Source organism: Paramisgurnus dabryanus, chromosome 8 (assembly GCF_030506205.2).
Source record: "Paramisgurnus dabryanus chromosome 8, PD_genome_1.1, whole genome shotgun sequence".
NCBI classification, from domain to species: Eukaryota; Metazoa; Chordata; class Actinopteri; order Cypriniformes; family Cobitidae; genus Paramisgurnus; species Paramisgurnus dabryanus.
This window is the reverse complement of record NC_133344.1, coordinates 31,669,735-31,682,105: the sequence shown is the minus strand read 5'-3', so window position 1 is coordinate 31,682,105 and position 12,371 is coordinate 31,669,735. Positions and strand designations below refer to the sequence as shown.

General features: G+C 37.7%; 1 protein-coding gene across 1 annotated transcript in view; it reads right to left on the bottom strand.

Moving 5' to 3' along the window:
• The window catches only part of LOC135771347 (leucine-rich repeat and fibronectin type III domain-containing protein 1-like protein), a 150,125-nt gene that overhangs the window by 92,400 nt on the left and 45,354 nt on the right, over positions 1-12,371 (bottom strand). The window lies entirely within an intron of this gene.

The window sequence follows — 12,371 nt, the reverse complement described above, 5'->3', positions numbered from 1 at the left end:
GCACCATTTGTATTACTTGTTTTAGGGAGGTCTTACAGTGGAAATTTTTGATTACATTGCAAATTTTGTTTGTCAGGCACAAGACCTCAAGGACATGTCAAGGTTAGATTTCACAGAAAAGAAATATGTTATAAATCATACATTCTGGATTATTTTCAGCCCAGTGTTGGGTCAAAAAGAGATGAACTCAACCTGAGGGGTTGTAATTTAACCCAACAGCTGTTTTTGTCCCTTTTTGACCCAGAGGACGAGTGTAGTGTCCAACGCTATCTCACGAGACTTTACTTTTCTTTACTTATTCATTTACCTGATGCTTTTAACTTACAATTGCTATATATGTCAGAGGTCGCACGCCTTTCGAGCAACTAGGGGTTAAGTGTATTGCTCAGGGACACAATGGTGTGTCACAGTGGATTCGAACCCGAGTCTCTCACACCAAAGGCGAGTGTCTTATCCACTGCGCCATCACCACCCCACAGTGGATAAGACATCAGTCTTCATACATATTATACAAGTAGTACCGGCTATGCGTTATTACTTTGGAGCGGTAATTATTTGAAAAGAACGAACCTGCAAATGTCTCAACTGACCAATCAGAATCAAGCATTCCAGAGAGCCGTGCAATAACTGGGAATAACAAACCTTCAAATGTGGCCAATCAGAATAAAGCATTTCAACGAGTTGTGTAATAAGTAAAGATGAACACTGTTCTTGGACAATATAATACATGATAAACATCAAATACACATCAGGTCCACCCTAAACTCTCAGAAATAAAGGTACAAAACTGTATCTCTTCAGTCACTGGGGCAGTACCATTTTATAAAGTAAAGCTTTGCACCTAAGGATTTCATTTAACTACCCCAGAGGTACATACTGGGACCAAAGAGAGCTTATTATTACCTCAAAAATACATATTAGTATCTCAAAGGTACATATTAGTACTATATCTGTACCTTACGGTCCATACAATTACCTTTTTAAAGGGTGCTGCCCCACTGACAGCTAGGGTACACATTTTGAAATTCAGACACATTCAGCGTTTTAAAAAAAAGTTGCCAGCCAGCGCCAGGGTTTTTCATGATTTTCACCAAAGTTTAATGTCTTCCAGAAAATGCTCTTCTTCAAATATATAAACATACAATATACCAAATGAAAGAACAGACCCTCTGCTTTCAAACAAACAAAAAAAAACGTTTCATCCTACTTTCAGTAGTACTTTTGTAATCAGCTTTTGAATATGGGTAGGTTTCTGCAAAAACACCACATTTTGAGCAAAAAGCAGAGATAATTCCATTTTTGTGACGGACTTTTTATAGAGATCCCATTCAGAGCGATCTTTAAAACAGACACGGACATGCAGCCGCTTGCCATAGGGCAATACTTCCGGGTTTAAAAAGTTGCGGAAATGGATAATAGAGGTATTGCGGAAAGACGGAAAACTCGTCATTGGCGGGGAAGCGTTTTCTCTTGATTGACGAGATATTTGTCAATGGCAGGGAAAGAGTTAATGTGCAGTAATCTACCCCAAAATGGATTCTGTTTTGCATTCATGTAAAGGTACCAAACTGAAACTTGGGGTACAGCCCCAGTGACAGAAAAGGTACAGTTTTGTACTGTACCTTTATTTCTGACTTTGTAGGTTGTATAATAGGTTGGTCGGCTTAACGGGTTAAACTTATCAGTTATCACAAAAATAATGTCACAATGAAAGTGATAATGATTTAAATGGAAAATATGTTTTGTTATTTATTTATTTATTCTATACATTTGAGGAAATATTTGGGGAAATATGACCTTGACATGTTTTTTTTGTGTGTGTGTGTGTGTGTGTGTGTGTGTATGTACCCTGTAAAAAATTGCTGTAATTATGCAGCTGGTTGCCAGTAACTTACTTTAGTAGAAGATAAAGACTGAAAATGTTTCAAGTTCATTTAACTTGTATTAAATAACATAAATTTAAATCTACAGTAATTTACTGGCACCTAGCATGTGTAGAGTATGCATGTGCATGGTATCGTTTCAATATGAGAGTTAAAACATTGTCTGGTTTGTTGGCAGAAATAAATATAAAAGCCATTTTCTATTGTGCCTTGTGGATTTTCTGAACATGCACGCAAATTTGATTTATTCAGCCTTTCTCTTTCTCTTTTTCCCTTAACCCTCATGATCTCTCCACTCTTTAAACCTCATTAGAAGTTCTTAATTAGACATTTATGTCCCTTACTGGGACGAAAGCCAAGCCCGCAAAATCCTCTTATTCAGATATCATGTGATTGTGTGCATAAGCAGTCATCTGCACATACAGTATTGTTCCTGCAAAACTACTTCTATTATGCTGTCTCATACAAGCAAAAACATGTTCATCATTGATCTTATCTCCAAATGTAATGTCTCCAGGAGTAAGACTACATGCTGACTGTAAAGCTGCTGTATCCTCTCATCATACCAGCTTTAGATGACAAAGCTCTCTCTCTCTCTCTCTCTCTCTCTCTCTCTCTCTCTCTCTCTCTCTCTCTCTCTCTCTCTCTCTCTCTCTCTCTCTCTCTCTCTCCTTTTCTCTCACTCCTTCCCCTCCATAGTATGACACAGGGCTCAGATTAGTGTCTATGTACATGGCTGCTCTTCCCCAGTGCGTCGTCAGAATGAGCCCAGCTGCCTGGGGAGAACAGACGACGCTTTGTTAAACCTCTGACTCACTTTTGGCCTGGTTTAAGTGACTCTGTGTTATCCGCCAGTTTTGTTGAGGCTCAGCATCCAAAGATGTGAGACCAATATTCCAGTGAGGTGTCACAGCGCTGTTTGATCGTTCCATTACTCACGCAGCACTTATCTGTTTATTAACTGCGTTACTAGGCTGTTTTGGAGACAAGGATCATTTTTTTCCTGTTAGTTTATCCTTACATTCAAGCGGACGGTGTTTGAAAAGTTACTTTTGTGTTTACAGTAACATTGGTATCATTTTGATGGTTCCCTTTGACATTCTGGTGACTATTAGGGACACTGCACCTACATGCAAACGATCTCTCATTAGAGTATTAGTAGACTGTGTGTGTAATATTAACACTTTTTATGATTTTCCCATAGACTGTAAAAAAGATGGACGATGCGACGTTGCTTCCTTCTATTGTAATGAATTGAAGCCAAAAATGTCCGACCATATGTGCTGCCATGTTTCGTAAAAACGTCAGTTTGGAGCAAGGCCATGCGCAGAAGAAATCGTCCGTGGAGCCAAAGTATTAAACTTCCGCCCAAACACTTGGAAGCCAAATTCAATTACGCCAATCATAACGACACGGCCTGTTTCTATAGCATCATATTACAAGTAAGGGATAATGTAGAGGCAGCCGGTAGTTATTGGGAAATAAGCCCCGACAGTGTGATCAGGACCCGACGCGAAGCGGAGGGTCTTGTATCACACTGAAGGGGCTTATTTCCCAATAACTACCGGCTGCCTCTACATTATCTTGCTTATTACACGGCTACTTGCCACATAAGAAAAAAAACTGGACATGAATATGAATTTGAAACATTTTATTGGCATATTTGTTTTAAATTAACATTTTTATCCTTCCGCGAAACTTTGCACAGATGCATAAAATGATCGTAATACCTTATTAAGATCCTCTGCTTCATACTTGTCTCCATTTTTTCTCTTTTAGCCAGTCTTTGAGAAGTTTTAATGCCCATTCTGTATTTTTTTGTGTGTTGGCTTCGTAGCTGTCATGCTCTATTTTGTCAAGTTCAGTCTCAGTAAGCTGTCTGTGTCTTGTCGTGGTTGTCGAGTGTTTGTCACAAGATGGCGCCAAACAGACAGTAATCTTTATTGATCTTTATTGGCGCGGAGCGATTTTACTCGTGCAAGTAGTCCGGCTATGCGTTATTAATTTGGAGCAGTTATTATTTGAAAAGAACGAACCTGCAAATGTCTCAACTGACCATTCAGAATCAAGCATTCCAGAGAGCCGTGTAATAAGCTAAAATAAAATTTAGCACAAAAATGAACAATTGAACATATATCATTGTGATAACAACTACCATAAAGGACCAAAACCATCTTTCGGAAAATTTTAATAGAAGTCCTGTTCGTTTGCATGGACAGGGTGGGGTTTATGACTTGTACTGCAGCCAGCCACCAGGGGGCGATCAAAGAGCCAGCAGGTTCACTTCTCAAGGTGTTTAAAGGGACTGTAAGTAGGATTTTAAGTGTTTTATTGATCAAAATCAATGGGGCCCTATCTTGCACCCAGCGCAATTGACTTTGTCAGTGACGCATGTATCATTCGTATTTTGCACCGGCGCACAGTGGGTTTTTCCCATCACAGACGCACGTCGGCAAACTAGGGAATGAACTTGCGCTCCCTGGGCAGTTCAGCGCAAAAAAAGAGCCGTGTTCCGGCGCAAACCATCCCTGATGCTATTTTGCAGTTTCAAAAAACAATTAAGCCACTGACCAGAAAAAAAGGTTTAAAGTCAGTGGCGCGTTGCGCGTTGTTCATTATGCTATTTTAAGGGCGCATGCTTGAACATAATGTATAGCATGCACAACGCGCACACACTTTGCTTATCTAATCTACACAGATGCAACAGTTATTGCTTGCATTTCTTGGGTCCGATTTCAAAGCCCAAAACTCCCATTGTGACATAGAAGTAGCAGCATTACAAACGCTATTCCAGGAAATGTCTACAGGATTATTTATATCGCTAGTTCTTCAAATAGTTTCAGGTATTTTCATGATAATAAAGAATATTTTGAATGATTGTGTTTATTCGAGTTTGGTTTTTTAAATGCACGTTATAAACGACTCCGACTCATAATGATTTTAGATTGATTAGGACTTCCTACTGACCAAATGCCGTAGTATACGCACAAGCTGTGCATGAAACAGCCTTGCGATTCAGATTCGGTTTCAGACAGGCATTTTAATGGGACACACGATTAATCGTTACATCCCTACTCACAAAAATAACATTTGATATAATTACAGTAGGAAACTATCTTCATGGATCATGATCTTCAGTTAATGATATAGTAAAAAAATAATTTTGACCTATACAATGTAGTTTTGGCATTTGCTACAAATATATCCCTACTACTTATTAACTTGTTTTGTGGTCCAGGGTCAAATTTATGGGTAAAAACTAGCTGAAAAGTCTCAGTTTAGTGGCTCAGTTCAGCCCACTTAGCAATGCATATTCAAACTTTTTCAAACTTACGCCCAACCGACGTAAACTCTTGAAATCACACGGACTCCCTCAGTAGGGACGTGGGCTCGGTTTGTGATGCCAGGCTGCTTTGATTCGAAGAGAATGCTTCACGGTCTGCATCCAGGCACACTGCATTTACATTTCTCCCTTTATGAAATGTGAGAAAATCTATAATTGAGAGGATTCGTCCTCCAACGACAGAAAATAGCGGTAATTGGCGAGTAAACATGGCACTCAAGTCTCTCCAAGGAAATAATGGTGGAAGAGCACCAAGCAGAGAGTGCATTAAGCTGGGATAATGATCCCAGTTTGACTTAGATATTTAGGGTTTGTCAGCGCCCACCCACACTTCAAGCCTCAACTGAATTGGTCCACTATGACTATGGGTGTGAAGTTCGGTTTTCTTTAAGAGATTTGTGGAGACGTGGTCCTCCCTACAAACTAGTCCATTAGATGCTGGGTCGATACAGCGGTATGTGGGGAAGAGAGTGTGTTTAAGTGTGCGTCTAGTTGTGTCATCTGCTGTTATTGTGTGTGTTTGCACACATGCATGCTCTGAACTCTGCACACTACTTTTGAAAGCAATCACAATGGCTGTAGGTAGCATTTATGTTTTGTACATGATGATGCAAGACAGCCAAAAAATGCACCTTAAAAATGGTACTGATACAACACTTTTTTACCATCAGATAACAGTCCTGCCTTTAAAGTCAGCGTCCTTCAAAGAATCCAGCCTTCGAATTAGGATGCACCCTAAAAAAACACTTCTTCACTGCAGTTTTCTTCCAGTTGGAGTTTACCACATTGCAATAAAAAACTGTTTTCTCTTTTCAAGATAAATAATAGTAAGTTGACAATGACTTGTAAATCTGAGTTGATTCAACAAAAAAATTTAACGCAGCAAAGATTTTTTTTAAGTTTAGTATTCTCGGCATAGTTCAGGATAATGTTCTTAACACAAATGTTCTGCCTTAACTTACAGCAGCACTTTCAAATAGGCCACGATAAAAGCACTCATAATGTTCAACTCAGCATTTGAAAAGTCCATTGTTATTGCTATACTTTTCCTCATTTATTTGGGTTCCAGGCAGCAGGCGGGCTGTGGTTGATAAGAGGCATGTAATAGGCATAACGTTGGTCAGATAAGATAGCTTGGTTCTTATCAGAGAGGTTTTAATGGGATATAAGTGGATAGAAGAAAAAAAGGCTTACATAAGAGAAGATTTTACCTACATTTCAATAGAGCTATTAAGGTACTGTATGACACCAGGTTGTCTCAAGAATTCTTAATGGGTTTTAAGAATAGTGGTGGTATATTTACATTATGAGATAAATATGGTGTGTGGTTAATTAGCCTATATGAAGTGCTCAGATGCAAAACCCTATAAATGCATGTGCACTATCCAACCACGGCAATGTTATTTAGTGCAGAGAAAGAAAGACACAGATAAAATAATTGAAATGTGTCCATTTGAAGAGACACATACAACAATGGCAAATTTTTGCTTGCACCTATAAAGTGGCATTTTTAACATGCTGTAATAAATTATCGATGCAGTATTTTTAGCTAAAACTTTACATACACACTTTAGAGACTTATTTTACATCTTAACAGTCTCATAGAATGTCCCCTTTAATAGATTATGCTAACAAACCGGTACTTCTGAATGGCCTAAGGCCGGGATTAAGCAGATTTTAAGGTAGTTGATAAATGTATAATGTGTGTCGAGAGCAATCAGTTAATATCATTATCTCATTTTTTGACAGAGGTGGCGTTTATTACAGAATACAATCCATCACGTACACCACAATCACAAAATTCTGGCCACTTATTTATCCCTATAATATCAATAGTGTCTAAAGGTGGTAGATCCTTTTCCTACTTAGCCCCTATACTGGAATAATTTAAATAATGTTCGAGAATCAGACACAGTCGATCAATTTAAATCTAAACTTAAGACATTCTTCTTTAGAAAGTAAAGTAAATATTTGTCCGCCATATATACTGTATTCTACATTTTTTGTTTTTAATTTTCTGCTTCTTTTAAATCTCTGTGTATTTTTTATTCTTGTTCTTTGTAAAGCACCTTGTGATTCTGTATCTGTGATGGGTGCTATATAAATAAACCTTACTTCTTTAACAAAGCATTCACATAAAATGTCCATTAAATGTACTTATCCCGCAATAGTCAGTTTGTCTAGAACAAAGCATTCACATAACTCATCTGGGTAATATACTTATGCCGCAATAGTTAGCCTGTCTGGAACCAAGCTGATTTAAACCACACTACTGTATGACACTTGCATTACATGTGAACGGCCCCTACGCTAATAGGATTCTGTTTCTCTCTCCCTGTCTCGTCCTCGACCCCGAGGACAATGAGACAAACAGACCCAGTTCCTGCTGCTGTGAGGGTCATCACACCACTGATCTACTGACCGTCCTTCAACGTGATGCCCAGCCGATGCCTGACCAATGACCACGGGCGAAAGCAGTTTAATTCGCTAGACTTAAACTAGATGAGAATTTACCTTCATAACAACAAAAAAATCTTTACTATCTTTACAGCATTATCTTTACTAAAATAAAAATATCTGAGGGGACCCCCCCCCCAAGTATAATTTTGACTTCTTATAGGGGGTACCTAATGCCTTGTGGGGGGTCCTGGATCCCCCCCTCAATTCGAGCCCCATCAAAAGATACACATTATACTGGTAGCTCAAAGGTACATATCTGGACCAAAATAATACATATTAGGACCTGTTAAAAGATACCATACCAGTGTTGGGAAAAGTTACTTTTAAAAGAAATGCATTACAATATTATGTTACTCCCCAAAAATGTAACTAGTAGGCTTAATCTCTTTCAGGCCTCGCAGGTGTTTTATATGACTGAGAAGTTCTGCATTCAGAAATTGCACATTTCTATCGCAAAAATGCCACGCTCTGGCCATCTCCGTTTCTACCACATAGAGTGTGACTATGTTCATGTGACTATGTTCATGATAATTTACTACATGTTTTTTTTATCAAATTAATTTAAAGAAAAGTTTTTTTTTTAATTAACTCAAATATTAATGTGTACTTATATATACCGTAGTAATGCTTTACTTTACACGTTACTTCAGAAAAGTAATATTATTACGTAATGCACGTTACTTGTAATGCGTTACCTCTAACACTGGTAACAACTTTTGCACTTTTTTCTCAGAGTGTAGTTGTAGTCATACTATTCGTGAAGCCCATGAACTCAAATCCTTGTGGTGGTTAGTCTTATGTAGGTTGATAGCAAATTATGTTAAAAAACTGAAGCTCTTCAAAATCCATGTTTGAGGTATGACTGTGTGTAATTGATGTTGAACAGTCAAACTTACTTTGACCTTATTTTACCATTACATTAATGCATTATTCTATAGAGATGGGAACCAATGGCTCTCAAGTAAACATGTTGCTTAATTGGATGAGCATTGACCAAAGTCTGTGGGTTTGATTTCCAGGTAACAAACATACTGATTAAAATAATAAAAAAACACTGCAAGTCGCTTTGTATAAAAGCTTTTGTTAATTCTATTCTAGGTTTTAGATCTATAAACTGCAGCTCGGTATTGTAAACATATTAAGCATTTACTCTGTAAAGACTGCAAATGTCTTCAGATGCATTGTAGAGAGACTTCTTAGTATCTGTAAGGTTTTTATCTGTTTGGTGTTTTCGTCTTTTTCTAAACCTCAAAGGAGAGAGCTTCTTCTTGTAATTGAGCAGCTGCTTTCCTCCACTATCCGAGCCCAAGCTCCCTCCTCGCGCAGCTAATCATTTACTCTATATTTAGCTGGAGTTGTGACTGCCTGCCCATGTCTTTGAGTTTAGCCTTATCCCTTGGCACACAGTAATTGTAAAACGTGTTTCGTAAAAACAGTTCCACTGGAGGAAAAATAAACAAGTCCTTCTGTAGCGTGGGGAATAAGGCTAAAGGCAGCAAGCCAGCAGGTGGTCACGTTTCATAATACCAGGGGAGAACCGGAGCGAAATCACCTCACAGTCGACTGCGATGGGCTTACGGATGACTCAGCGAATGTTTGTGAAGAAATGCTGGTGGCATTCGTTTTTTCTATTTTTTATCTTCCGTTTTACTAAGCACATACTGCTAAAGGCTTGCTTCCTCTAAACCTCTCTATTCCCCTGAAATCCATTTTCCCTGTTATGCTAGTATGTAAAGTTAACTAAAAATGTTTTCAAAACAAACACAAATGCCACTTCGGGACATAAGACTCGACGTTGGATTTTTTCTGTTTTAATAAATACATTTTTTTAGTCATATACCCATGCAGCGACCACTTCGGTGATGCCGTCTTCACATGGATCCGGTGCAGAACTGGCCCGGAGTCGTCTGCTGTATGGAATACTTTGCGTTCCTACTCTTTCAGTCATCCTTTCATTGATTTTTTTACTATTTCAAATACTATTATTTAATCTTATTATTTTCGAAATGGTACAAGTCATTTTTAATAGTGACGATAAATGCCAATATACACTAATAATACCTAGCCGATAACTACTCTGAAAAAAATATTTATTCAATTTACAATTTTTTTTTTTTAAGGTAAGTTGTTGCAATCAATTTTTAAGCAACATTTAATCAATTTTTTATTTAATTTAGTTTTTTAATTTTTTGTATAAATGTAGCTCAAATAAATTTATTGCAACCATTTACATTGAAATTAAGGATATTGAATGAATCGTTGTTTTTTCAGTGCACAGCTATTTCATGTACTACGGCTTTTGATCAGTAAGTCCTTATCAATGTGAAATTACTGTTAATTTGAGTAGTTTTTAATGTAAATCTATACTATTTAAAAGTAGACACATACTGTATATGTGGAAAATTACAAAAATAAAAGGAAAATAGACTAATGCCACAGTCACAGTAGACTTTCGAAGCAAAATTTTTCACAGCAAAATTTGTATTGGATATGATACCAGGCACCTACAGTAAGTGTTGTTTATGTATTCACACCATGAATTTCAAATTATTATTGCTTTTGTTTTCATTGTACAAGACAGGATTGTGTAATACTGTTATTTTCAGTGTTTCTTCAACCTAAAGTGACATATCAATCATCTATTGGTCACACATTTTCATGTGATATGAATTTGCAGGTCAAAGTTCACCAAACTCAAACTTTGGAATTCACTGAATGGGAAATTATATTTTTTAGCATCAGCTTGCATACATTTTATGAACTTGTTTCTTGTCTTTCTTCATATTGCAAGATCTATGTGTATGCATGCATAATTTTTCATTGTGTGTATAGTTTATTCTGTATAAATGCACTTATAAGCGGTGAAGAATGATGTCTGCAACTGTACAATAAGAGGAAAAAGCATCAATGTTTGTAACTGCTGTGGACAAACTGTACTGTAAAGACAGGCTGTGAGTCGTCATGCTAATGGAGGCTTAGAGAGACTGTTAAATGAACCCCCCCTCCAGCAGTCCCCTCATCATTGCTGTGAGGAGACCACAGCACACTCCTAATGGTCTCTCCTATTAGAAGCCATCATTCACAAATCCCTTCATCACATACCACCGCAGAACAGCACAGTTGTACGAAGATCCAGCACGAGAGCTTAAAAGTCCAGGGATCAACGTGTAAATGCTAATGAGACAGCGTGTGGCCACGCAAAGACGTTTCTCTGATAATGGCTAAATAGTCACCCGAGAAGTATATAATGGTGTGATACCGCAGTGATGGGGTTGCAAAATCCACAAAATTATACTTTTCATGCTGTAACAAGCTCAGATCTTCACTGTTGGTTGCATCCTGGGTTTTTAAGTAAAATAATGAAGAAGAAATATAATGGGCCTTTAGATTAGACATGAAACTCAAATAAGTTTTGTGGAGTCCGACAGCTCACCCATCGACTTTCTGACTATCTAAAGAACAATGGGCACTTTCTGAAAGCCGGAAGCGCTGATCTGATTGGCTACTTTTGCACAACAAATGGTCGATATATAGCTGGCCTATATGTAGTTTAGGCTCTGACAGCACATATTATTTTTTTATGATGTGGTAACTAAAAAAGCTTTTTTACTGTAGACATAAAAACAGTAGAGTTTTCTTGAATTGCATTGCAAAAACACTACTTTACTCTTCAACATCATCTATTATAAGCATAAAGTGCTCTGCTTCCATCATCGAAGCTGTGCTTCTAGTCAAGATTGAAAGTGGACGTAGTGAAAAGGCCTGAGAAAGTAGCAAAAACAGACAGAATGAATGACAGCCTCAGGAATTAAAATCATACTCAAACCATTGCTGTACACATACAGGTGGACAGCCGTCCTTGTCAGGCTGTCAAAAATGGCTGTGGAAACATACAAAAAAGTAGTACAGAGGTCCAGTACTATACACGGAGTTCCTGTATACAGTAGTTGTTTTTAAACCAATGTCTGACCATGTGCTTTATAAGACACAGGGAATAATGTCATTCATTTCTGCTATTGTTTTGTATTGTTACATAAAGTGCAGTGTCAGGTATACATACTTATATCCATACAAACAAGTGGAAACAAAGCTATAGTCAATTATCCATGTGTTTATTTAGTAAGTGTCCATGTACTGTAAGCAGGACAACATATACTAAGTCTTTATTGTTAAATAAGGAGGGCACTTGTGGTTTATTTTGTGCCAGACCGCCTGTCTGTACATTATCTTCATTTAGATCTTACCACATTAAGTACGTTTTTAAAACGACAACACATTTAACACAGTGTAGATTTCAAGAAGGCCTCTAAACATTCCCAACATCCTCCTAATGTCTCATTTTATATGGCACGGCTGAAAGATGAAACCAGCTGATGTTAGAGGGAAAAGCATCCAGGATACCACAGAAGCAAAGAAGAGACACAGACATTATGGACTATGATGGCAAAGGGTTTTTCTTTTGTCACTCAAAGGATATGAGATATTAAGGGTCACCGCACAGAGACCCTCAAGACAGAAGAAGAGAAAATATATCTCACATAGACCTTTCATCATTCTCTTCACACACATATGTGTGGAGAAAAATGTTGGTTAAAAATGTAACCAACTATAGTTTAAACCGCCAGCTATTGCGATTCATGAAGAATGCGTTTTATGTCTTACCGGGATCTCATATATTAAAACTG